The sequence below is a fragment of the Dermacentor variabilis genome, chromosome 8, assembly GCF_050947875.1.
Source record: "Dermacentor variabilis isolate Ectoservices chromosome 8, ASM5094787v1, whole genome shotgun sequence".
Taxonomy (NCBI): Eukaryota; Metazoa; Arthropoda; class Arachnida; order Ixodida; family Ixodidae; genus Dermacentor; species Dermacentor variabilis.
Genome location: NC_134575.1, coordinates 82,790,412 through 82,817,605, shown reverse-complemented (window position 1 = coordinate 82,817,605; position 27,194 = coordinate 82,790,412). Strand labels below are relative to the sequence as shown.

The window sequence follows — 27,194 nt, the reverse complement described above, 5'->3', positions numbered from 1 at the left end:
CTGGCGCCGATTGCCCATCACGCGCACCCATCGATCCCCCACCGCAAGACGACGAGGACGACGACGCCTTCCTTTGAATAATAAGCGCGGAAGACTTAACTAAAGAGCAAAGAGAAGACCCGGAGCTAAAAGGCCTCGTCGAGTATTTGGATGGGAACACCGACGTTGTCCCTAGGGCAGTTAAGCGCGGGCTGTCTTCGTTCACGCTACAAAGCAACCTGCTCGTGAAGAAGAACTTCTCACCAGTCCGCGCCAGCTACCTTCTTGTTGTACCCTCAGCGCTGCGTCCAGAAATACTGCACGCCCTACACGACGATCCAACCGCTGGGCACCTGGGGCTCTCCCGGACGCTGTCGAGAATACAGGAAAGGTATTACTGGCCGCGGCTGACCGCCGACGTCGCCCTTTACGTCAAGACATGCTGAGATTGTCAGCGACGCAAGACAGCACCGACGAGGCCAGCGGGATTGCTACAACCGAACGAACCTCCTTCCTGACAATTTCAACAGATCGGGATGGATTTGTTGAACGATTTCCGGCATCAACATTCGGAAATAAGTGGATCGTTGTGGCGACGGACTACATCACGCGCTTCGCTGAAACTAAAGCTCTATCGAAATGGAGCGCAGCTTAAGTGGCAGAATTTTCCGTTGAGTATATCCTGCTCCAACTAGGTGCCCCAGAAGTCCTCATCACCGACAGAGGAACGGCACTTGCAGCAGAGCTCACCCAAGCCATTCTGCAATACAGCCACACAAGCCACAGGAGCACAACTGCCTACCAGCCGTAGAAGAATTGTCTCACGGAGCGCCTGAACAAGACCCTCGCCGACATGCTAGCAATGTACGTCGACGTCGAGCACAAGACGCGGGACATGTCCTGCCGCACGTAATCTTTGCTTACAACACGGCGGTGCGAGAAACAACACCGATCATGCCGTTCAAGGTGGTTTACGGCAGGAACCCGGTTACGACTCTCTACGCCATGCTACAACACGTCACCGACGAAGAGAATATTGATGTCTCTACCTATCTGCAGCGCACTGAAGAAGCCCGACACCTCGCTCGCCGAGAACCAGCAACGTGCCGACAGCCGACCCTACAACCTCCGACGACGCTACGTCCAGTACGAGACTGGCGACGGTGTTTAGGTTTGGACCCGAATACGTCGACCAGGACTCAGTGAGAAACTATTGCGACGCTTTTTCGGACCCTACAAGATTATCCGACGCATTCGCGAGCTGGACAATGAGGTCCTGTCAGACGGCATTTTGCATTCACAGCGGCGCCGCGCACAATCTCAAGTTGTCCACGTGGTGCCTGCTAATCCTCCTACGCACGCTGACTAACTTCCTTGGTTTGTTGTTTCTTCGCAACGGGCGTTTTCGTTTATTACCTTCATTTGTTGGCAGCATCGGGTCAATGCTCTTTAAGAGGGGAGTATTGACACGTGCACATCTTTATCTTTATCGGGTGACCACGTTTCACCGCCTAACAAGTGTTGTCGCATCGCGCAGGACGGGCCTGCATGTATAGGACGTTTCTGGAATGCTATTGATGGTTCCATGCGCTGTCTGTCACCGAACCTTGTTTACACTGATTGAATGTATGCGCGACGCGAATGGTGTAGAACTGTGCGGAAGACACGCGGCTCCCAGCGAATACTTTGGAACATTCAACCATTGATGTATAAAAGCCGACGCGCCTGACCCGCTGATAAGATTTTAGACGATCGTCGACTGTGTTCGCCGGTGTCACCGTTCTTTAGATGGAGCCTGTTTTTTTGGGCACAAGTTCGCCCAATAATAGTTAATTTTGTTTTCCACCGTTTTGTTACTGTGTTCTTTATACGTGACTACCACGTGACAATATTACTAAAGCGATATCGCAACATACATGGCATATTTAAGTGGATGTGCGAAGTTTCGCGTTTTTTTTCTTGCAAATTCAATTACTTTGTCTGAAGCAAGAATAACATAATTAGTTCCTGTGTGCTCTTATGTTTTGTCCAGTTATTGGATTATTCTGTTGTTACAGTACTGGCGCATTCGTAAGCTTATATTAAAGCAGTTCAGGACGATTTACAATGTGCGCAGATATCGGGAATACAAATGGTGAGAAAATGAGCGAGCAAAAGACACATGAAGCATCATAGAATATAGGCTTTCAAAAATAAGTTTGGTCAAGGTTTACGAAGGAAATTGATAAAGAAAGATGCTGCGAGATTTGACTTTAGGATCGGTGAAGTCCGATCGTCAGATATTTGACGACCGCACATATTAATCGTGTATTGCAGTGTTATTTTATAAAATTTTGTTTATATACCTAGGTTAAGGTCATCTAGGAAACACGGTATCAAGAAATAATCATTTGCTCACACAGAGTGGTTAAGAAAAAAAGATAATTTGGAATAGCTCTAAAATGAATATTATCTCCGCAATTGTTAACAGGCACCGCATCGGAACGCAGCGCAGCATCATGGGAAGTGCGGTAGTCTTTCTGACATTCGCAGCGTTGCTTATAAGCCTGGCCGCTGGCTCTAGATTTCTCGGCCACATTGAACCAACCAATACGGAATGCCCTGTACGTTACAACGGCCGTAAGTACACAAAGAACTAGTAAAGCTCTTTTTTGTATTGAGATTTGTTTGCATTTGTTAGATATCTAATAGCAAGTACCTTAAACTTTCTGTACACATTAAAGTATATTGTGGGATTCAATGACCCAAAGCTGGTACAGTGAGCTATGATTGGTGATATGGTACAAGCCTACCCTATCGAAACTCACCCGCCCGTTGTGGTCCCGTAGTCCTATCTATGGCGGCCGCATTGCATTCATTGCCGATGTAGTAAGACCAAAGGAATAAACTCCTATTATCATACCAACCATACCTTCTGATCATGTCTAGGGGTTGTTATCTTTCGAGAAGTTGTAAGGGTACTTGTTAACATAATACAGATACTCAATTGTGTAACCGCAATGGAGAGCTGACAGACTAGTTGGAAGGGTAACACAATATGACATGTACTCAGCTCCTAATGCAAACAGAATATTACTTGACAACGAAAATTAGCAGGACGCTTAAGCTTCGACATGAAGAGGGGAATACGATAGCATACGAATACGAAAAGAGTTCTAGTTAAACTGAGGACGACGCAGCGAGCTATGGAAAGAAGAATCGGTGTAACGTTAAGGGATCAGAAAATAGCAGATTGGGTGAGGCAACAAACGCGACTTAATGACATCTTAGTTGAAATCAAGAAAAAGAATTGGGGGCATGGGCAGGACATCTAATGAGGAAGGAAAATAACCGATGGTCATTAAGGGTTACGGACTGGATTCCAAAGGAAGGGAAGCGTAGCAGGGGTTGGCAGAAAGTTAGGTGGGCAGATGAGGTCAAGAAGTTTGTAGGGACAACACGGCCACGGTTACTACATGACCGGGGTAGTTGGAGAAGTATGGGAGAGGCCTTTGCCCTGCAGTGGCTGATAACCAGGCTGATGATGATGATGATGATGATAATGATGATGATGATGATGATGATGATGATAGCATCCAAAGATCCCTGATCGCTTCTTACGCTTGCCGGTAACTGGAGCGTATGTAAACGCAATATTTACTGGGAAAAACTGGGCGCCAAAGTTATGCACGAAGGCAGGTTTTTTGTTAGAAAGGCGGCATCATTCGTGTGCCGCGATGAATGGATGAATGGGTGGATGGATGCTATGAGCGCGCCCTTTGGAACGTAATGGTGGGTAGCCCCACCACACTCTTAATATATTGCCTAATTCCCCACCTATGCAAAAAAAACACGATGAATTCCCATGGAGGCGAGCGCTATCTGGCGGCATTGCAACGAATTAGGCGCGCTGCTCCCTGGCCCCCGAGATATCTGCGCGCCGGCGTGTGCAAATGGCAGACGCCGTGGCAGGTCTATGTATGGTAGAAACGCTGGAAAAGGAGTTTCGTTGAGCTTTTGCGTAACGGAATTATGTTTTCTCGTATGGTGAAATTGTAATTCGGCGTTATCCAATGTGGAGGTTGTAAGTCGTAGTTTACAATTTTGCTACGCCTTTCAACTTGAGAAATTCAGTTAGTTCAGTAAGTTCTTTGCGCCACATGGATGGCCTGGGGATGGGTGGCTCGAAAATCGTTGAGTCGGAAGGACGTACGACGCCGGACGCCAACGCCGGACTTTCTGTGACATGAGACCCTTAACGGTATTGCGTTAATAGCGGCATGCCCTCCTGACGTTCATACTTAGCACCACTTTCCTGAAATATGGCTGCTATCTCTGTATGTGACTCATCGTAATAAATTACGAAAGGGTCAGTTGTTATTGTGCCGCTCCGAAAATTCGCTACACTGCTCGTGACGCCGGATGAAGTTTAGAGAAACACAGACTTAACTATCTCGCAGTAAATCTCTAAACCTCTATTAATCTCCAAAAGGCACCGTATTTTCCCGAATTTTACAATACACACTTGCGCTGCTCGTTTGGTTTGATTGTCGAGTTTTTTCGGCGCCGTAGGGAGAGCGAAACGAGAAACTAAACAGAAAAAATTGCGAGAGTTATTTAGTTTCGAAGTAGTAAAATATTTTATTGCGTGAGTAAAATATTTGTTCAACTTTGTGAATTACTGAAACACATCATACGAACAAGGATAAGCACGTAGTTGAACTTTAAGGGTGTTTTAACGGTTATACCTTAGTGTAGAGGCACGCAACGCGGAATGATGAGTAATTGTAAACGTTTATACAAATTCAATCAAATATTGCATGTTCTTTTATTTAGTTTCAGAACGGAGAACATTCCAACGCACTGATCGTGTTTTATTTTTTGTTTTCGTGCTACTGCCAAGACCACAAAACGCCTTTTTCTATAGCTTATCCGTGGTGATCGCTGGCGAACTCGAAGACGACGTACGAGAAATAATTCCGTCGTCCTCCTGACCGGGCGATGAACTATCTTGCGCCACAGAACTAATTAACCGATGGCGACTCTACCTGGCGGCAGCCGCTCGCAAACCTACGAGCCTGCCCCAACAAATACTAACAGGAATTCCCGCGTGCACACGCATTCAGTCAGATACACCAGTCACCATTCACCAGTCAGTTAGTCAGATAGCATCCTTTGGCAGCCTTGCCTACTCCCAAAGGATGCTATTCAATTTTAGCGAGCAGCGTTTAGATTGCGGGCCCAGTCTGTTGTGTACATAAGTGTACATGTGGTACACTTATGCCTTTACAGAGTTTATTAGACTATTGTTGGCCAATTTGAATGACATTTATAGTGTTTTATCGTTCAGGTAACTCGTAGTGATCGTCGGCAAAAATTTTTACAGAAAGATTGAATATTTTTGTAAAAATGTTAATATACGTACCGTAGTTTAGCACAATGCACAAATCTCGAGTATTTATTTAAATTGCATATATACGTACAATATATTGGCGTTCTTACAAAAGTGTTGAAGCTTTCTCCAACATTTTTTGCCCAAGGTCACTAGAGCTTACCATAATCAAGCAATAAAAGCAGAAAGTTTGCATATCGCTAACCGGGCAACAATAACACATATTGCAGTTCCGCAAATTACTTGCGGTAAAAAAGCTATATATAACACATTTGACATGTGAATTGGCACAATAAGTGAATTTCTGACATTATTTACATTGATTTTGCAAAACACTAACTGACAACTCGTTATTACAGAGGGGTGCATAATACGAGAGTAGTACGTAACAGTTAGTTAGGTAGGGTTTAATGGCGCAAATGCGGCTAAGACTATGCTGTGCCAAAGACGAGGTGTTTTAAAATCCAGTTTATGAATCAGAAAGCTGTGTTAATAATCTATATTTTGTGTAAAAGTCCAGTGTCGTCTAGAAATGTACGGACGTCGCATTATGGAACTAGCGGATCATCACCTAAAATTAGAGCAGGGTGTAAGGGTATGTGTAGTTGATATAATCTGTGTAAAAGTGTTCGTCTATGTGTTTCAATCTGCGTACATGTGAGTAATATGTACGTAAGCGTTAGTGGCTGTTGACATTTCTCGCATGTTGGTGTGTCTTCTTCGTAAGTAAGTAATTGTGTGAGGTGTGTGTGCCCAATGCGTAGCCGGCATAAAACTACTTCGAAGAAACGTTCCTGATGATAACATGTCTTACACTCGCCAACTACGGGTTTCGTGAGATGTAGCTTGTCGGCACAACTGTCCCATTCACGTTGCCATTTTACCGTTAAGGCTTTTCTAATCGCACGGATGCTATCTTTATATGGGAATGTTGTGTTTATAATGTCATTGCACGCTGCCATCGATGCATATCTATCAGCTGCTTCGTTACCCGGTATCCCAACATGGCTTGGAACCCAGCAGAAACGAATTACCTTCCCGTATTTGTCAAGTGCCACCATGTTTAAAATGTCACCTATCAGGGATTCACACTGAGATTTCAAATGTAGAGCCTTCAGTGTGCTTAAAGAATCTGTGTATATGACTGCATTTTTGTGTTTATCAGCTATAATCTTTTTGACAACAACCCATATAGCGAAAACTTCGGCCTTGAAAATAGAGGCGTGTTGTGGCAATCTAATACTTCTTTCCCAATTTTCCGTTACGACCCCACACCCACGTGTTCTTTCGTTTTAGAGCCATCAGTGTAGAATTCCATGTGATTTTGACATTTGGCCTGACGAGCACGGAATTCTTGTATGATGTGTTCGCGTGGGGTGTCTTTCTTCTTTAAATGTGTCAATGTGCAGTCACATAACGGTTCAAAATTGTACCATGGGGGCAAACGCTGTGGCTCTCTGGCAACATGGAGGACTTCGCAAGGAATGTCATAATCCCGAACATATTCCTCATATCACAGGAAATGCGGTTTAATGATGTTTGGTTTATTTCTATAGTGTAGGCGTGAGTTACATTGTTTGAGGACGTTGTAGCAAATGTGTTGCGGTGATGACTGAATTCTGAGTACGTAAGAGAAAGTGAGTAATGCTCAGCGCCGCTGCAATGAGGGTTCATTACACACATCGTATAAACTTCGAATAGGTGACGTTCTGTAGGCCCCACTGGCCTGTTGAAGTCCAAGCTTATGTACTGGATCAAGTCGTTGGATGTTGGACTATCTCACTTAGCCGTAAACAATGAAGCCGTAGTCTAAAATGCTACGAACAAGAGACCGGTAAATACGTAAAAGACACGTTCGGTCGGAACCCTCAGTGCTTGTGAGCTAAAACTTGAAGGATATTCAATGCTTTGTTTGCCTTAATTTTCAGTGTTTTAATGTGGTCTAGGAAATTTAGTTGTTTGTCAGAGATTACTCCCAAGAATTTATATTCTTGTTTTACCGGCAGCGCGACATTATTCAATTTTAAATCCTGGTCTATGTAGAACCCTAGTTTTTGCAAAAATAGCACTGTAACAGATTTCTGAGTAGAGAAGCGGAAGCCATTTTTCTCAGCCCACTCCATTAGTTTACTTATTGACATATCGAGCTGCCTGCCACATGTTGGTAAGTTTGAGGCGCGGCACGCTATTTGCAGATCATCGACGTATATGGAGTACGTAACAGAGGTGGGAATGACTTTGTTGATAGAGTTCATTTTACTATAACGAGTGTTGTGCTAAGTACGCAACCTTGCGGCACGCCGTTTCCCTGGATAAATGTGCGCGAGAGCACATTGCCTAGACGGATTTGGAATGTTCTGTTGTATATAAAATCAGCGAGACAGTTTAGCATTTTGCCAGGGATTCCTAACGCGGCGAGGCCACGTAAGATTGCAAGCCACCACGTGGTGTCATACGCTTTTTCTTAATCGAAGAACACTGCCAGGCAGTGCTGTTTGTATAAGAATGTTTGACGTATTTCGTGTTCTAGTCGGACGAGGTGGTCTGTTGTTGAACACCCTTTTTTATAGCCGCACTGATGAAAATCAAAGGAGTTCCGTATATGAAGCGTGAAAGTTAATCACGCATTTACGACACTTTCCTACGATTTCGCCAAAGAGCTTGTCAGGGTAATGGCTCGAAATCTGCTTGGGGATGTAGGGATTTTCCTGTTTTTAAAAAAGGCACAACTATTGCGTTTTTCTAACTTTTTGGCGTGCTTCCACCCTCAAATTTTTTGTTAAAAAGTGCTTCGGTAAAATGCTTGGGACAGGTGTGCAAGCATGGAATAATGGATCCGGTCAGCACCTACGGAAGTTTTCTTGCCAGCACAGAGAACCCTGTTAAATTCTTGTACCCTGAATGGAGCATTGTATCTGTCGCTTGACATGCTAGCAGTTGGTAGTTTCTCCTTTTCTACCGACAGTTTGTAATTTAGGAAAGTGTTTGAATAGTTAGCCGAGCTGGAGACGTTGTAGAAATGCTCACTCAGCACATTCGCTTGTTCTTGTAGTGTTGTTTGAGTGCCTGAAGGTGTAACTATGGGTATCGTGTAGAATGAGTAGTCCCCCTTAAACTTCCTGACCTGTTTCCACATCCTTTTAGATGTGACGGTGCTATTAATTGTAGACACATATTTTTGCCAGGAAAATCTTTCCGCCTGTCTCCGGATATATCGAGCTTTCGCTTTGGCTTGTTTAAAATTAAGAAGGCTGTTATATGTTGGGTAGCTGCGCAAGATTTCCAGGCCTTATTTTACTGCTTTTTGTTACGGTGCATCCATGTGTCCAGCAAGGATTAAGCTTTTTCCAAACAACACCAGAAGATTGCGGAATGGCCTTTTCGGCTGCAAAAATAATACAGTTAGTAAATTTTTCGTTGATTTCGTCAATGCCTAAGTCTGTTAAAGTAAGCTCCTCCAGCCTGGTACTTTCTGTGAAGACAGACCAGTCTGCCATTTGTAATTTCCAATAGCGCGGTTTGTGCGATATAATGGGTAGCGTTGAGGTGAGGTTGATTATAGCAGGCAGATGATCACTGCCATATGATGTCTCCAGTACATCCCATTTAAAATCGGTAAAAATTCGGAAGAGCAAAATGCTAAATCAATGCAGCAAAATGTACGTGAACTCGGTGAAAATGAGTTTGCGCACCTGAATTTAAAAGACAGATGTTATTAGTCAAAATCGATAAGTTGCCCTCTTTGGTCATTCTAATCACTACCGCAAAGAGTGCAGTGAGCATTAAAATCTCTAACTAAAACAAAAGGCTCTGGCGGCTGGTCAATTAAATCTTCCAAATCTGGAATTGTGAAATGGCTATAGGGACGAATGTACACTGAACTAATGGTGACAGTCTTAAATGACAAAACGGTCACAGCTACTGCCTCGTACGAAGTATTTGATGGAACCTTCCATGTGGAAATGCCGCTTTGGACGACAACAGCGACACCTCCTGATAAACGACTGGAGTGCTGGCGGTCTTACGACAGTAAAACCTTTAAGAAAATGTGTATGTTTCGGTCTTAGGTTCGTTTCTTGGAGGCAGAATGAAACTGGTGATAACTTATTTATAATATCTTTGATGTCACCTAGATTGTGGTTTAGGCCTCTGCAATTCCGATGAATGATAGAAGCCATCTTATTGGAATTGACAAAAAAATGCTTATGTGCTTGAGCTTACAAGTTGTAGGTGACGTGTTTTGAAAAAGCTGATTACCCTTATAGATGGCGGTAACCGTTCATGTTACGTCTCCCTTTCTCACCGGAGTTACAATATGTTTCTCCTTGTGTAAGCGCTCCAAGGAGCGCGGGTCTTTTGGCGTCACTGACGCCGGGGTTTTAGGATCGAACTCTATCGCCTTTTCCGAGGCACTTGACGATCGAGAGCCTGGCGCCGAGACATGCGTCTCGGGCCGTGTGGTACGGTTCAACTTCGGGCCCTGCGGCAGTGTGGTCTGCCAGCCCGTCTTCGTTTCTGATGGAGCAGCACTGGCTGCAGCCACCAAGGGGGCGGTTGGGGTTTCTACAGGCCTACCAGACGTGGACCCTGTAGATTCCTGAGACCGGTGTGGCGCTGCCCCCTGCCGCGTCACTCTGGCATAGCTTACTTGAGGTAAGGGCGCTAGCCTTTTCCTCGCTTCATGGAATGAGATTTTTTCCTTTACAGATATTGCGATTATTTCTTTTACACCTTTCCAGCAAGGGCAGCTCTGTGAGTAAGCTGGCCGATCGCGCTTGCAGTTTACACATTATGCGGGAGCATTGCAGTTATCAGAAGGATGGTCATTGGCACTACATTTAGCACATGTTTCTTTGCCTCTGCATGATTGTGATCCATACATGAACCTCTGGCACTTGAAACACCGCCTCTGGTTCGGTGTGTACGGTCTCACGTTGATTTTCAAATATCCTGCGTAAAGTGAACTAGGGACAGTGCTGCTACCAAATGTCAATATCACATGTTTTGTCAGAGTCTCTTGGTCATTGTGTCGTAGTGTGATTCTCTGTACCTTAATTGCGTTTTGCTCCTGAAATCCTTCGTGGAGCATTTAATCACGGAGGTTCAGGAATTCTTCTTCTGATATAACTCCTCTGCTTGTGTTCAGTGAGCGGTGTGGAGAGATAGTTTCTTTGATGTCACCGATATTGGTGAGTTCGGCGAGCTTTTCTAGTCCATCTGTTTCGGTCAGTTCAAGGAGGAGGTCTCCGCTAGCCATCTTCGGGGCTTTGTAACCAGCTCCAATTGTGTTTGCTAGGCATTTCAAACTATGAATGGTGACAGTTTTCTTACGGTTGTGTTGCCTTCACTGTGAAGAACGTGGTATTTTTGAAATGAGTTTTCGGATGGTTTTAAAAAGAACTGGAAAGTTGTTTCTGTGGGACCTCTTTTCAGAAGCCGATCTGAAAGTCGCGGGAACGCTTCTGCGATTGGATGGTTTGAAAATTCGGCAGCGGTGGTAGCCACACACCACCGATCCCAACAAGGGGTCGCTACAGGTTCCAAGAAACCTGCAGACGCCAGCCATACACCGCCACTATAGCCTAATGTATATACCCAAGGTTGAATATATGACACACGGTTAACCCTTGCCGCCCGGAAATACGGAAGTAAGAAAATGTGAGTAGAAAACAGGAATGATTGAAAGTGAGAGATACAGAAAAAGATTGAAGAGGGGGACAGGAAAAGGCGACTGCCAATTTCCCCAGGTTGGTCAGTCCGGGGGTGCCGTCTATGTGAAGCAGAGGCCAAAGGGGTGTGTTGCCTCCGCCGGGGAGCCTTAAAGGCCCAAACACCCAGCATCGGCTTAACTCCCAGGATCGCCCTTTCCCCAGACACGGCTAAGCGGCGCACGGCTACACGCGGGAGGGGCCAACCCTCGTGTGCTCAGGTACGTGGCGTCGCAATACACCAAACGCCTCCTGAGGCAGGCGCCCCTGCGCTTAGTACGTAACAGATCGCACATAATTGTATACTTGTATTCTATTACACTTTTTCGGTACTTTTGCTATAGTGATTACATTCTTTACTTGCTAACTCTCAGAGTAAAACAATAATTATTTCGGTAATGAATAGCATGTAATTAATTACTTTGCGAACGACACATGTTGTTACAGGACACACAGCTTTAGGAACCTGAAAATCGTGGGAACCCCACTCGAACACCCGAGATTCTGTCATGCAGCAGCCTCTATGACTCACAGATCAAATAAGCTAACTCTATAGCTCAATATTCCTTTCCTCGCGCTAATGAACCAACAGCTGATGGCCGACAAATTGAACCTGTGATGTCACGTGTCGATAATTTTAAACAAAGACGTTAAAGCTACCCACTCACCTACTGAAAATTTGTACAGCTTTGCACTAAATAAAGTGGGAGCTGCTTCACAGATGACCCGTAAGATGAGTAACGCCAACCTTGTGCGCAAGGCGTCCGTACATCACAGCACTGGCCTACTCCTCCGAATGCAAATCTGGCGACATTCGATCGTCGTTACTTATGTACTCACGACAAAAATGAGGGATGATAACAAACGTAATAATTAATCACATTGTTAGTAAACATAGGCATTGTAGTAAGGGCTCCGGACGACGCATTGAATGTGCCAGGCAACCTCGTTCTGATTACTGTAAGTGTTGAATGTTTCCTAAAATTCGAATAAAAGAAACGTAAACGTAAACGATTACTTTTGAATAATTATTCAATTAGTGTTATCAGTAAGCAATTGATAACAATAATGAATGACGCTTTTGAATGAAGATGTATTAAGTTGTTTATTTTCTGTAACGTGCACAAATCTGAATACATCAATTCTGTCCGATATATATGTAATATTAGGTGCACTTTAGAGAATGTTGTTGTCGGTCGAGAAATACCTTTTGATATTGTGGAGCAATATGTGCGTGTAAAAAAGTAACTTGTTCAATAAAGTGATTTTATTTGGGCTGCCAAAGCGTCATTGAAAATAAGTAACGATCCTATCAGTGACCAACATGTTGAATTCTTCGTTCTGTAAACAGAAATTGCAGGCATGGAAGTGGTAGCTGAGTGCCTTCAAAAGGAGCGTCACAATCGTCTTATGCGTTTTCAGGGAGCCTGTTCTACCAGATTTGACAGGATATAAAGGGTGTCCCATCTATCACCTCCCAAGATTAAGAAATATGCAAATGCAACGTAGCTAAACGTAGCCAAGGTAATGTTGTTTGCCGTACCTGGGAAATAACAAGACTACTTTTTGTATTCCGCCTAATTACATATTTAGTCCTAAGTAATATCCAAGTTCTCAAATATTTGAATAAATGAAAAGCGCAAATGGGAAAATTATAGTGCAGCCTGAAAAACTCCCGACACAGCTTTCTGTTGCTCAGTGTTGCTACATAGAAATGTTTTTCAGAGCTTGAAGAAAGACGGCGAATAGCTGCAAATTGCCTCAAGCGGCCAGACGCAAGAAAGTTTACGTGTGTTCGCTGGATTCTTGCACGCTTCGAAAAATACTTTCGAGCAACAGTACTGAGCAACACAAAGCAGCAGATTTGCTTCCATAGAAGTAAGGGTAAAATTTAGTCGTAGCTAAAATTATTACAACGCATTCTTTTTCAGTAGTTGAATAACTCAGTTCCGCTTTCGACGGCGACCGACTAGCGAAAGATATCAGCCTTTCAAGTATGCGTTTCCACTGCACTAGAACAGCTCGAAGGCCTTCACTGCTTGCGTCGATGCGGATTTCGCTATCACTGTATTTTCTGAAACTTGCGAATACTAGGGGTGACTGCCTGCGTCGTTTTAGATATACAAGTGCCTTGACTTGCGGCTGTTCCCACTGAAAATCGACGCCCGATTGCGTGACAAAAGTGAGAAGGTCTATGATGAGAGCCTACTTCTTAACAAAGCGCCTCTGGCAGGCACACCAACGAAGAAACCTGCGCACGACCTTCTTGTCGACGTGTAAGGGAAAGCTTGAAATGGCAGTTGTTTTCTGCATATTGTGAAGAATTGCGAACTAACGAGTGACGTGGTCCACGAACAAAAAAGTTGTCGTAAGCAAAGCCACATTTCTCCGCCTGCTGGGTCAGTTCAGATGGCTTGACGGGCTCTAGTACTGTCACAAGGCGCTTTATATGATCGTCTAAGTATAAGGAAAAGTTGATGACGTCATCGAGGATCACTAAATAGGCCTGTCATTACAAACCAACTAATACCATACAAATTAGGTGCTAGAAAGTTGCGGCTGTCGCACAATGGCCCAAATGGCATCACCTTGAATTCACAGAGGCCTTTGGACGTGATAAAAACGCCGTCTCTCCATCCCTCTCGTCGACTTCGATTTGCCAGTAGCCAGTCTTGAGGTTTATCGACGAAAAATTGTTTGCCTCGCAGAGTCCGTACAGTGCAGTGCAGTGCAGTACAGCCTATCCGACAGTGGCATACGTCGTCCTTCGTCGATGATAATGGACGCGAAATCGCAGAGTTCCATTGATGTTTCCTAACACCACAGGAGACGCCTATGACTATTCGACGGCGGAATGATCTCTTCGCGCAGCATTTTCCCAACTTGCTGCTTATGGCATCTCACTCTCTTTTCGAAACATGGTCGTGAGCTTCGACATGGTGGTTGAATGGGTTTTTCAGCTGTTAAGCGATGCTTTACAACGGATGTTTCTCTAACCCTTGATGACAATAAAAAACAGTTGTTGCATTTTTATAGGAGATCATTCAGTTGTCCCTGCTTATGGATGGAAAAACACGGATAACTTAAGAAACCTGCTACGGGAACGTGCACTATAGTTATCCAAGAGACCAAACGCATCGCGGACTGTTGTAACTTCTTTAGGCGAATCGGAGCCAGCGTCGCAGAAGAGGGAAGTTATCTTCTACGGGAAAATCACTAAATTCTCATTCTTTAGTCGCACTCAGCTCTGGAAGAGATCTTTGGCCATTTCCTTGAGTAGGAAACTCATGATGGTCTTCAAGAAATTCTCACGAAATTGGTCCCTCGTCGTTAGGACCGTCTCTCTGTTCTGGGACCAGGTTCGAGCAGCGATATTAAAAGAAAAAATAAGACATGGCGCAGTTTGTTCTCGCCACTCCTATTGTTGAAGGTCGCGGCCCTCTCTCGTACCTCCAGCCTGGTTTTATGGCTTTGAAAAACAATCATCCAGTAAAGTCGATGGCTTCTTGGGGTGTCGAAGTATGATGGCTTCTGACGATACTGCGTCCGTCGTCATGGCTGGCAACTTCGGCTTGGTTCTCTTAGCAATCACAGGTAGAAGTCCATGCAATGAAAGTATGTTTTGTGGCCTGAGGCTAGTTCAATGGTCCGGAGTTACGTTGGTGCTCTCTTCGGGATATTAGTGTGGATGATGGTGTTGCGGGGTGGCTCTGTACGAAAACACAAAGCCACCTCCACCAGATGTCATGTCGCAGTGACCGTAAAGAATGAAGGAGTGTGAAAACATTGAGTTACGAATTTGCTTCTGTATTTGGCGAACTTGTGCCGAGAATAGTTAGGTGAGCCCAAGTGGAATAATAGCAGTGAGCAAAGTCAGCGATAGTCGGACATCTGATATGCGGTTCAAGCGCTTGAACATAATAGTAGGGGATGCTAGTGTGCCTTGAGAAAGTGTTACAGAATTCTTCTCATGCATTCACTTAGATTAAACACAGTACGCAGGAGAGTAAGGGACAGTGATTATAGGTGAATGAGGTCTATGATTTCTCTCAATTTAACGAGAGAAAGAGCAAACTTAGTCATAAAGAAACAGGTCAAACTAGCCACTTTATAGGTGAGAGCAGACAAATTAATCGGGTGCTAGCAAACAAATATGCTGCTTTAGAACAGGAACACGAAGACAACATAGAGGTAATGAATGAACCTTAACTAGGCTGTGTTCACAAGCAGCAATTGAAGTGGAAGGTGTTAAAGGAATGGAACGAATCTGCGCGACCAAGTTCAAGGAGAGTGCTACTAAAGAACTGGCTATGCTACGGGCATTCGTTCAGCATAAAAAAAATCACTAATGTGGTAGCGTTGAGCCCTAACCTCGAAAGAAATCACTTCAACTGCTCAATATCTGCAAAAGTAGCTCTCGTTGCACAGTGACAAATGGAGTTGTCCCGCTTTCTTGCATAGTAAGTTTATCCCCTGTTATCTGCATACATCACTCCGAACTCAAAGGAAAACCTACGCACATTATTCTGAAACTCGTCAATAATAAGTCACTGGGTGAGTACATGAATCAATACGCCGGTGCATGTGTGACGGCGACAACACACACTAGACACCAGTGATCGAAGCTGAAAGTTTCATGCAGTTTCAGAGTAAGCCAGTGACTAAAGTTAATGGATGATTGGAACAATCTATTACAATGTACAAAAGATTTACGTTCCATGCTTTTTGAGTAGCAAGAAACAACATATCGCAACTGAAGACACCTGCATGCAATTATTCACAATACGAACAACCAGATGGTGACTGCAGTGAAGAACTTATATCTGTGAGATACACCCCCAACCAAGTTATATGCGCAAAATTTGGACACCTTGGGATACATTTCTCAGCCGGCTTTCAGTACAAACGCCGTATACGGTGCTCGCGCCATGTGGTGAAGCCGTATTGAGCTCTAAAAACGCCTAAATGTTCTCTGACGCGGTGGCGAAAGCTTCACTTCATCCAGGGATGTGTGCGGGGTCTCATCGGAGCGTCGTGCGTAGTCGTTGGAAACACGGAAGCCATGCGACCAATCAGCCAACCACGTGAATAAACATGTAGACACCATAGGAATTGCCGCGAAAGGTGTCTATGCATATATAGACACCTAGACGCTTAAAGCTGTGTTTAAAAAACAGCGCTGCGTTTCTTGATGTATAAATAAATATAATTATGTGTGCTAATTGACACTAATTGATTTACCATTTTTAATAATGCGCAATTGCATCATTCATTCTGATTTCCTTTTACAGATGGATGCAAAGCCTATGGGCATGACATTCCTCCCGGAGGAAGCCTTTTTCTACGAAATCCTTGCCTTAGTTTGGAGTGCAGCACAAACGGACGCCGGCTAACAGTTGAGGGGTAACTACTAAGGACCTTTTCCACATAAATTCTTGTTCAGAAGAGGTACGCTTCTTCTTCTCTTCAGAACGCAAAGTAAATATTTCTGCATTAGAATAATTTGAAGTGCACTAAAACCACAAAAGTTCTTCGGGCCAGCAGAATTGACAGCCTTCATCTTTTTTTGACATTCGTCAAATCAGAACTCACAGAGGCCATTCAATTGTGCTTCGCTGTACATATCGGAGCATTTGAGAAACATGTGTACAATTGCAGTCACAAGGTTCGTTTCACACTTGAGCATCCACCTTTTATGCGGGAGGTAATATATTCGAATCCCGGTGGTGGAGAATACTGAATTGATTTGTAATTGGTAATGTTCCTTGCCTGGCGCCCAGTATTCGTGCGTGTTCTTATCTTCATAGGGAGTCCAAGAAGATTGCCTGCTAAAGTGTTGCTCGTCGCTAAAATATATATTGTCACGTGGTAGTGATGTTGAAGAACGCAGTAGCAGTACTGTGAACGACAAAACTAACTTTTATTGGGCGAACCTGTGCCCACAAAACAGGCTACACTTATAGCACAACGATAGCGGCGAACACGGTGGGCGATCGTCGAAAATCTGATCAGCGGGTCAAGCGCGTTGGCTTTTATACAGCAGTCGTCGAACGCTCCAAACTAATCCTTGGGACCCGCGTGCCCTCCACAAAGTTCTACACCATTCGCGTCAGGCGATGAAATCAGATAACACAAGGTTCGGCGACAACAGACTGCCGTTAGAAGCACCGATAACTTTCCAGAAACTTCGGATACATGCAGGCGCGTCCCGCGCTGTGTGATATTTGTTAGGCGGCGAAACGTTGTCGCCCAATAAGGTACACGTGTCATATATATATATATATATATATATATATATATATATATATATATATATATATATATATATATATATATATATATATATATATATATATATGTAGCCATATCATGAGAAGCCCACAGGCACTGACACCGAGGCCAACATAGGGGAAATTACTTGTGCTGAATGAATGAAATCAAGTAAATCGGTGGAAATTAAAGTGGATGAAAAACAGCTTGCCGCAGGTGGGAGCCGAACTCACAACCTTCGCATTTCGCGTGCGATGCTCTACCAATTGAGTTACCGCGGCTGCGTCAATGTTGCCGGATTCGAGACCCTCGTTAACAAGGGTCTCGAATCCGGCAACATTGATGCCTTCAGGTAGCATACGTGGGTTTATTGTCCTGTTGCCTTCACCCAAAAAGATCCCATTCTCGTGACGCCTGCGGCAAAAACGACGTTCCACGTCCGCCGCCAAGGTCTATGAGTGGTGGCGCTGGCTAACACACCCAGGGTTCTACTAGTATACATAAATACCCAGGAAATTGGATGGGGAAATGCCGCCGCGGTAGGTCAATTGGTAGAGCATCGCACGCGAAATGCGAAGGTTGGGGGTTCACCTCCCACCTGCGGCAAGTTGTTTTTTCATCCACTTTAATGTCCACCAATTTATCGTTTCTTTATTTCATTCATTCAGCACAAGTAATTTCCCCAATGGTGGCCTTGATGTCAGTGTCTGTTCGTTGCCCATGATATGGCTAATAAAAAAAATCGGGCCCCTCGGTTAACCCCCTTTCTTCTCGTTTATATATATATATATATATATATATATATATATATATATATATATATATATATATATGCGTGTGTGTGTGTGTGTGTGTGTGCGTGTGTGTGAATTCTACCAAAAAGAGGAGCACTACAGTGGGCTGAGCTCTCCAGCCCTGTTTCAAGAGATGCCGCTCGTGTTTATAGTCCTTGCCCTGCTATAGAGGTTGTTCCCACACGACGGTGACTATTAAACGCCTTTACAAGTGCTGACGGGGTGGAGGTTGCTACAGCCTACAACGACAACCTTGGAACTTCGATCCATAGCGCATAGCGATGTCTGAAGTCGCGTCTCAGCAAACGCCTCCGACTCCATCCAAGCCCTCTCCTCCTCAGACAGTCAAGCAACATGGCATGCTTCGGCACAGGGACCCTGCCATTCTCAGCGGCGCGGATAACACCGACATCGAGGACTGGCTGATGAGATATGATAGGGTAAGATCCCACAACAAATTGGGCTATTGCGCCAAACTGACCAGTGTGCTCGTCTATGTCGTGGGCGTTGCTGCATTCTCCGGTACCACAACCAAGCGACAGACTTTCGGACGTTGTCCTCATTCAAGACCTCTTCACATAGAGTGCTTGGCACCCTGCTGTGCTCAAGCTGCGAGCGGAGTCACGTTTGTGAGAACGAGCACAGCAGCCGGGTGAATCACTTACCAGCTACATTGAAGATGTAGTGAGCTTGTGTAAGAAAGGCAATTTGAGGATGTTGGAGCCCGACAACATCAGATAGCTCGTATAAGGTTACAGGACGATGCATTCTACATGCTACTTTCCAAGAATTCCCAGTCAGTGACAGGCATCATCACTTTATTCCAAAGCTAGGAATAGCAATGCAGGCAGCGCTTGTAGACACGTCGGCCTTGCTTGCGCGACGACCTCATTGCTGGTGTGGCTACCATCCCCGACCAGTCAGCATTGCTTGCTGAAATGAAAGTGTCGTTCGGGAGGAAGCTGCGCGCCAGCTTTCCTTGATGGCCTTCACTCAGCCAGCGCATCTCCAACAGCCTGCATCGAATTTTAAGCCTCCACTCCCTCGCACGATCGAGCAAGAAATCCCCGAAGTCTTGAAAGACCAGAGGAAACATCGTCATGCGGCTGCTCCACTAAGCTACGCTGACCTCGTTTGGCCACCCCAACCGCTCCTTGGGGCTGCACCCCTCAGCTACACTGAAGATGTCGCGAGGACCTTGCCAGTCTCTTCAAATATGGCTCTCCGTTCTGCCGACTCCATGCTTAGACGCCGCCTACCACCCGCTGTGCAGTCATGACAGCAGCCGCCCCGTACAACGCCTCTGTGACATGGATGGTAGCTCCCCGGTACGCCGGTGGCGTACTCCCGATGACCAATCAATATGGTGTAAGCGCGGCGACGCTGGTCAAATCGCACGCTTTCTTATTTATTTGTATTTACCTATTAAAACGTACTGCAAATACCAAGAAGCGATTATTGGCAGCATGAATAAATAAATTTAAAAATAAATGAATGAATGAATGAATTAATTAATTAATAATTGTGTGGAGTCGCGTAGTGCCGCCCGCCAGTGACAAGACAGTTCAAACGTCCATATTACAGCCCCCCGTCGGCTATATCGCCGACAATGCGTCTGACCGCAACTACCCGCTGTTAATCTTCTCCACGCCGTCACCCACTACCGCCGATGCGACCTCGTCCCGTAACCGGGGACGAGGAAAACTGATTGTCGTAGGTTCAGTGGCAACGGCTGCGACAACGTTGAAATATGAGAGTTCTCACCGCAGTCCATCGAACGTAATCGAGGTGTTTGTTGACGGAGTTCGCGCATCTGCACTCGTGGATACTGAAGCCTCCGTATGTATTATGAAAGCTAAGCTTTGCCGGTTACTTCGGAAAGTCACAACGTCCCTTTTCAGACACTCCCTCCACACAGCCAGTGCTCAGCATGTTCACCTCTTGGCGGTTGCACTGCTCGTGATGTCATTGCCGACGTTCTATACACGCATTAGAATTCATCAACCTTTCCTCGTGCTCTCATGACGCGCGTTCAGTGCTGTTTCCCCGTGTGACCTATCGGTCAGTGATGTGTTCAAATCTTCTATTGCTGATGCACTTACACCGGTCCAATGGTTTTAGCTTTTGTGCGTTCAAGAACTTCGTTCCTTTTTAGATGTAGCATATTTTTCCCTGGGCCCGCCGCCAACTGTTACACATCGCATCCACACTGGCCCGCCACCGCCATTGCGGCAACGTCCGCATCGTGTATCTCTTGCAGAACGCCGTGAAATCAACGTACAAGTGGACTACATACTTCGCCGCGACGTGATGCGACCTTCCAACAGTCCATGGGCATCCCCAGGCATCCTAGTTACGAAGACAGATGGTTCTGTGCGGTATCGTGGGGACTACCGCTGCCTCAACAAGACGCCTCGCAACGGCGTCTACCCCTTCCGTGCATAGACGATTAGATGGACGGTCTTCATTGCACAAGAATGCTTTTACTCTCTTCTTTTGCGCTCAGAATATTCGCAAGTACCCATGGCAGATGCTTATCGACCGAAGACAGCTTTTGTAACATCCAACGGCTTATATGGATTTAACATACCGCAATTTGGACTTTGTAATGCGTCCGCAAATTTTGCGCGCATGATGGGCGCAGTCGTGCGCGTCTTGAAGTGGAACACGTGCTCGCGCTATTTTTGACGATGTTGTTTTCCTACTGACTTCACCATGCACATTCAATGGCTTAGGTCTGTTTTAACCTGTTTAACAAATGCAGGGCTACAACTGAGCTCTAAGAAGGGCCTATTTGTTGCTAGACAGCTGACATTTCTAGAGTGCGTCGTAGTCAAGGACGGAATACTTCCAAATCTAGCCAAATTTCCGGCTGCCGCCGAATTTGCTAAGCGAACGTACGTCAATGAATCGCGCACTGTCATCGGTCTGTATTCCTACTTGAAGCACTTATTCGTGAAAATAGGCTACACTGATAACACAAGGATAGCGGCGAACGCAGTTGGCGATTGACCAAAATCTGGTCTACCGGCCAAGGGCGTCTGCTTTTATGCATGAGTCATCGAAGGTCCCAGAGTAATCACTAGTGCCAATGTATCTGCTAGAAAGTTCTACACAATTCGCGTAACACTTGCAATCAGATTGCAGAAGCTTCGGTGACAACAGACAGCAGATACAACAATCGATAACATTCGAGAAACTCGCGATACAAGCGGGTGCTAACGGGGCCGAGCGATAACATTTGTTAGATGGTGAAAAGCGGTCATCCGTATAAGATAAACATGTACAGTTGTTAATTCCCCCTTTTAAAAAACATTGTCTCGATGCTACAAATATAACCGAACAAAAACAAAAAAAACACTTAATAAACAAAACTAACAAATTTCAGAGTCTAAAAAGAGAAAGCCCTAAGTTCATCTATGCAAAGTCCCAAAGTTCATTAGTGCTGGTAGAACGGTTTAAGTCGCACAACATGGGCTGTTGCAGGTTGTGAGTGGCACCGCTGTGATAGCGAAATGCTGTCTGGCACAAACCCATAGTCGAGTGCGCCAATGCGCCAGATGATCTTTTATGGTTCCAAAAAGCGGTGTAAAAGCTTCTAACTCCTCGTCAGCGTATCGGGGTTCAAATCCAACCAAAGTGACCAGGGTCGTATTCCGCGTATCGTCGTCCAAGATTGTAGTGCCGGTTATGGGACCTCTTCTGATTATTGTTGCGCAGACGGGCAAGCTGCCAGGCTTCTTCGGCGTGCCGGAAATAGGCAACGTAGAGTTTATCTTCGTCGGTAAGGGGCCGCAGCATAGCGTGGAGTCGTCCCCTGGTTTCTTCGGTAAGCCAGCTTGAGCGGCATCATTTGAGTTGTTTCTTGCAGTGTCATGTTGTAGGGGAAAGTTACGTACGGCAGGACCGCATCCCACGTCTTGTGTTCGATGCCGCCGTACACGGCTAGCATGTTGGCGAGGTTCTTATTTAGGCGCTCCGTAAAACTATTCGTCTGCGGGTGATAGCCAGTTGTCGTTCTATGGCTTGTCTGGCTGTATTGCAGAATGGCTTGAGTGAGCTCTGCTTTAAAGGCAATTCTGGGGCGCCATGTCGCAAGAGTATGTTCTCAAAAAGCAATTTTCCCACTTCGTTTGCGCTACGCAGATCTTTTGTTTCTGCGATGCGGGTGAAGTAGTCCTTCGCCATGACGATCCACTTGTTTCTGGATTTTGACGCCGGAAAGGGTCCCGATAAATCCATCCCGATTTGCTGAAATGTTCGGCAAGGACGCTCGATTGGTTATAGCAATCCCATTGGCCTCGTTGGCGGTGTCTTGCGTCGCTTACAGTCTCAGCACGTCTTGACGCAACGGTGACGTAAGTGGTTCGGCCCGGCCAGTAGTACCTTTCCTGTATCCTCGATAGCATCCGGTAGAAGCTGATGTGCCTAGCGGTCCGATCGCGATGTAGTGCATGAAGAACTTTTGCACGAACTGTTGAGGGAACAACAATGAGGTAGTCGGCGCGGACTGGCTGAACGTTTTTGTTTACGAGAACGTTGTTTTGAAGCAAAAACAGTCAATCCTTCCTTAAATGCCGTAGGGAGAACGTCGGAATTCCCTACCAAATACTCGAGGAAGTTTGTTCAGCTCCGGGTCTGCTCGTTCGTTTTCGGCGAAGTGTTCCACCCTTATTATTCCAAGGAAGGCCTCACCATTCTTGACGTCTTGAGGCGGCGAGGCAATGGAGGCGCGTGATACGCAGTCGGCTTCTTAGTGCTTTCGTCCGGACCTGTAGACTACATTGATGTGATATTCTTGCAGTCTTTAGCTATACCATCCCAGCAGTCCCGAAGGGTCATTTTTTCGGTAGCAATCACAGCGCGTCATGGTCGCTGACGACTTTGTAGGGCCTGGAACATAAGTAAGGCGGGAATGTTGCTGTGGCCCAAACGATGGCGAGGCATTTCTTTTCGCTCATTCGAATAAGTGCCTTCCGCTTTTGACAACAACCGGCTAGCGTAAGCAATCACCCTTTCAAATCCGTCTTTCCTCTGGATTATGACGGCACTGAGGGCTAGGCTACTGGCGTGAGTATAGACTTCATTAGGTCGCCGTAGAAGTGCGCAAGTGTGTGTGGCTACTGCATGCGTCGTTTGAGTTCTGGAAAGGCATCGGCATGCATCGTTTCCCACATTAACTCGACATCACATTTGGTTAGACGTGTCAGCAGCTCAGCGATGTGTGAAAAGTCCTTGACAAAGTGCCTGTAGCATGCAAATTTGCTTAGGTAACTTTCTTCTCTTCTTGTGGCGAACCAAGGCAGCTGCGAAATTTTTGTAGATATTTCGCAAGAAGTAACGTATGCTACAGCACCCCTTCATGAAGTACTTCCTCTGTGGCTGCTTGCATCTCTATTGAATCAGCTGCTTTTTCATTACCTACTAAAGTCATATAGAGGGGTTGACTGTACACTACAGACTTCTGCTTTACCTAATTGTGTACACGGATTCGATCCACTGTAGAATATCCCTTTCTGAAGCCAGCCTCTTGTCTTGGTGACTTGTCCTTAGTCTATTGGAAATTATCTCGGTAAATATTTTATACAATACTAGAACTACGCTAATCGGCATAATAATTTTTTTAATTATTAAATTCTTCACAATCTGTCTTCTTTTGTATATTTTTGGCATTCTTCCAGTTCTCTGGCACACTTGAAGTCGTGGTTCATTGCGTATAAAGTGCCGCCAAGCGGTTGAAGCTCGATAATTCCTCAATCTTTGATCAAATCGACTGCTATAACACTTTCTCCGGTCGCATTTCACCGGTTCATGTCTTAGAAGGTCCTTATTGCAGCATACTTATTGACAGAAACAGCCGCTGTATGGCGTTCATTACTGTTTCGAATGAAGATAGCGTGGCTCCTCCCTCCCTCTCTCTCTCTCGATATATATATATATATATATATATATAGATATATATATATGTGTGTGTGTGTGTGTGTGTGTGTGTGTGTGTGTGTGTGTGTGTGAGGAGGGGCGTTCAGTTATGAAGACAGCTGGATGGTGCCCCCAAGGGTGCCTCTTCCATACAGTTCTACGCAATTTGGAAACAGAATTATCGGCACCGGAACAGCCTCTAAAGCCTTGTACAGCGTATCGGCAGGACTTTCATGGCGCTGTGCCCTTTCTTATGACATTTAAATAATAATGCAAGAAGAGTGTACGAGAGGCCATGCGACGCCATAGCCCATTTGGGTAATCAGCGTTTGCAATAGACGTTAGAGGTGCGTTGAACTTGAACGTACGTGCTCCCACAGCCTACTTGGCCGCTCCACAACGAGGCCATGACTAATCGTATTGAACCAGTCATACCATAAAGCAGCTCTAAACAATAAAAAATGTAAGAATACAACATGACAATATACAACACTAAACAATAAACAAACGCAGGCAAAGTGGTTATCGCAGCATAAACTTTAGCAGACTACAAGAGGACCACTACATTCCCTTGAATTTATATATATATATATATATATATATATATATATATATATATATATATATATATATATATATATATATATATATATATATATATTAAGAAGTGTCAGAGAAAAGTATGCAACAGCACCTGATGTTAGCTCCTAGAACATCGACGTACACACTTTACTTTAAAGATTTCCTGAATGCAGTTTCTTCTTTAAATCTACAATAGATTAACTTAGATTTTTGGTCTTCACGTGATATTTCGTACACTTAACCTGACGTCATGCTCTTCGTAACAGTGATTTAGTTAAGAAGAAGAGATTTTTTGCTGGAGTACGCTTAGTTTTTTTCATTTTGTGTTGAGATCATGTGGACCAAGTATGTGAATTATTAACAAAATTCCTTCCATGTGAAATTATTCCTAAATCTTACACAGAAGATGTATGCTAGTTATAGCTATATTGCAATTCTTGCTTCAACAGAAAGGAGGAAGTAGAACTGAGGGGCTCGATTTTGGTAATCCTGACAACGTAATGCCACCAGACAATGTAGTCATCAGGGAAATTAGGTGTGGTACAAAATTGCACTATAGAAAATAATGAAACAGGATAGGAAAACTGATCAAAAGATGACTTGTCGTTAGTGGGGGCCGAACTCACAACCTCCTTATAGCCGTCGCCGTAGTACAATTGGTAGCGCAACGCGCGCATAGGGTGGAGGTTTTGGGCTCGGCATCCACTTTCCTTTCCCATGTTTTCATTATTTTCTACATTCCCAGTAGCAACCGCTGGTACTTTCCCCGATACTTTCGTTCGCCTGATTATCTGCTGGCTTTAATTTGTCATGATCAAAAAAAATGAGCCCTACAGTTCTCCTCATTCGCTCGTTAATTCTTTGCGAGAATCTGGAATCTAGCATGCTAGGGTTGATTAGCCACTTGCCTGTTCTCCTAAGACCAGTTTTTACCTGACGTCATCTGGTGGAAAAGAGTGCTCCACATCCGCCCATAATGACGGTCAGGGGCGCTGGCTAACACTCCAAGGAAAACTCAAGCAAAACATCAATGCCAATTTAGTGAACAAATGATAGCGGTCGCCGAAGCTCACATAGAGTGCATATTTAGTAGGTTGTGTGCTCAATGCCCACCGTTGACGAGTTATCTTTTAGCATACTTTTATTTCAGTTTTCTCCAGTATTTTCTACATTCCAATTTAAAAGCACAGTTTGATTCCCCAATGCTTTCTATGGCGTCATTTTCTTTTGCCATTGTGTGGCGTTGCCTCCGAACAAAAACTTACGTGCTCGCCTATAGATATTATGGCTGGCATTATTCAATTGCGTAATTTCGTTTTCTCGAGAGATTTAAACAGGACAGAGATAGCAAAGGTTTTGATTCAGATGAGGAAAATGTAGATGATTACTAGCAGTTTTATCCAAATAATGTTAATCATCTCAGGACGGAAAATTGTACCAGTGGACGGGTCATAACATCTTTCACGCATGTGGTCATCATTACCACCATTTATTGTTTCTTAAAGGAAATAGCTTATTATCAATTTTTTCCACATACAGTGCTATAATATCAATAAATTATAACGTGCAGGTGCCCGGAATATGCAGAAATTTGCGAACAGATTCCCGGAACACCGAAGGTAACTTCACTTATCTGGCCGCTCTGCTGCAGTACGTGTAACAACACAGCGCCACCTGCGACTACGTTCCTTCCTGGGCAGTATACCGGCGACGATTACTATGAAGAAGAAGATGATTAAAAAGCTGTACCACCTTTACAACTTACACGCGCTGCATGGGAAACAAGAAACTTTCATTTTGCTGCCCTTTTACATTGTCTTCTCCTCTTTCACTGTTTGGAAATGTTCTCAATAGACGGAAGTTCCACAGTTGCAACGCAAAGAATAAATTCATTGCATAGAATAATGTACGGAATCACCTACGTGGTCTCTAGTCTACCTTTGTGATAATAAATACAGCGTTCTGAATATATATTACGTATTCTATATCATTGGCGTTTTTATTTACAAATACAACATTTGAAAATTGTCAAAGGCGCTCTATCAGTTGACAGAATCTATCCATTCTTTACAAACGCAGTAAGATAATCGCACTATTTGCCTAAATTTGATACTACGTCTATAAGAGTATGGCGCAGTCATTAATTGGGGGCAACATTATGTTGTGATACATTAACGCGTTCTTGTGTAGGCGTGCATCAAAGCACCGCAAAATAGATTATTTCGATAGCTAATGGAGCCGTAATGTTATCTTTCTAGCGATGGCAAAATACTGGTCCTAAATTTTGCATTCAGCGTCATGAATTAAATGTGCCGATTGCGCTGTCCGGCGATAACATTATTCCATATTCATTCATCACCCTATCTTAGTTTCCAGCGTTCAAACAAGAAGGTAGGGATCCGATGCGCCCGATTTTGATTATTCGTATCATTACAAGTCAACAAACACAGGCACCAGGAACAACATACGGAAGAATTCTTGTATACGCTAACTGAATTAAAGAAATGATAAATAATGAAAAACAAGATGGATGAAAAAAGCAACTGGCCGCTGGTGGGATATGAGCCCAAG

At 44.6% G+C, this 27,194-nt stretch overlaps 1 long non-coding RNA gene across 1 annotated transcript; it reads left to right on the top strand.

The window, feature by feature from the left end:
* The first annotated feature begins 2,456 nt into the window (after nt 1-2,456).
* On the top strand, nt 2,457-26,569 carry LOC142591141 (uncharacterized). The gene is made up of 3 exons (XR_012830356.1): nt 2,457-2,598; nt 16,350-16,461; nt 26,194-26,569. It is a non-coding gene; the product is annotated as an uncharacterized LOC142591141 (long non-coding RNA).
* The last annotated feature ends 625 nt before the right edge of the window (nt 26,570-27,194 follow it).